Source organism: Bubalus bubalis, chromosome 23, assembly GCF_019923935.1.
Source record: "Bubalus bubalis isolate 160015118507 breed Murrah chromosome 23, NDDB_SH_1, whole genome shotgun sequence".
Taxonomy (NCBI): Eukaryota; Metazoa; Chordata; class Mammalia; order Artiodactyla; family Bovidae; genus Bubalus; species Bubalus bubalis.
This window is the reverse complement of record NC_059179.1, coordinates 17,719,638-17,721,146: the sequence shown is the minus strand read 5'-3', so window position 1 is coordinate 17,721,146 and position 1,509 is coordinate 17,719,638.

Genomic DNA, 1,509 nt, shown 5'->3' with positions numbered 1-1,509 from the left:
AGGGCTGGAAAAACCATCTGATGGGCCAGATTAAGCCCACTGACAATTTTTTTAAACAAAGTTTTAATAAAATGAAGAAACTAACACATGCAATTATATTCTAATTTATATTCTAAAAAATAGGCACACTCATTCACATGTTGTCTATTGCTGTTTCAGTATAACAGTTAAGTAGTTATAACAGAAACTAATGGCCTACAAAGCCTAAGTTATTTGTTAAGACCCTTTACTGAAGTATCTTGTTGACTCCTTAATAAAAATGAAATTCTTAAAAATAATTACATTTCAATCTGTGCTGAATACTTAGTAAGACAGTAAATTCTGAAGAGTTAAACTATTAGTTTAAGTAAATGACAAACAGGCCCTTTTCAATGGAGAAGTAGGAAAAAATGAAAAACTCCTTACCCAGGAGTTGGATTGAAAAAGTAACACTAACTCTTCCAGTTGTACTAAGAACTTTGAATTAATGAATACTGTTTTGGAAAACCTTCTTTAGCTAACTTTCAGCCAGGAGGAAAGAAGGATAGAGGTTTCTATTTTCAGATTTCCTGCTATGGCAATAGAGGCTCCAAGTAGGTTTTCCTTCAGAATAACCTAAGTTTAAAAAAAAAAAAAAAAAAACTCATAAAAGGTACCAACTAGAGGAACTGGCAATGGCAACCCACTCCAGTACTCTTGCCTGGAAACTCCCACAGATGGAGGAGCCTGGTGGGCTGCAGTCCATGGGGTTGCTGGGAGTCAGACACAACAGAGACACTTCACTTTCACGCACTGGAGAAGGAAATTGCAACCCTCTCCAGTGTTCTTGCCTGGAGAATCCCAGGGACAGGGGAGCCTGGTGGGTTGCCGGCTTATGGGGTTGCACATGACTAAAGCGACTTAGCAGCAGCAGCAGAACTGGTGCATGAAGTTTATTAAAATAGCTTTTAAAACCTTAAGGCAAAAAATATGTATTTCAACATTAGCATTAATTTTTTAAAGTATATTTTTATAGTGTTGCAAACACTGGCAAGATAGTTCCTCTTCTCCCTTCTGTATTCACAGGTGAATCTAACCATAACACAGCCACATTTCAGTTTTATTGTCATTAGGGTACTGAAGAACATAACCCTCTCTGTGTCTTTTCAAGATTTTTTAATGTGGACCATTTTTAAAGTCTTTATTAAATTTGTTACAATACTGCTTCTGTTTTGGTCTTCTGGCCCTGAAGCATGTAGGATTTTAGCTTCTCTACGAGGGATCGAGCCCATACCCCCTGCATTGGAAGGTGAAGTCTTTATCACTGGACAGCCAGGGATGTCTCTCTGTGGCTTTTTTTTTACCAGCATAGTTAAATTGTAATACGTACTACCCTTCTCAAACAAAATTTCACCTATAATTTTGGAGGCGGGGGAAGCCCACATTTTATTTTGCATTCACTAGCATTGAAAAAAAAAAGTTTTGAAAACTAAGTATTTCCCACTAGAATAAAATTCCCATTTGAATTCAGCACAGTAAAAGAAAAATATG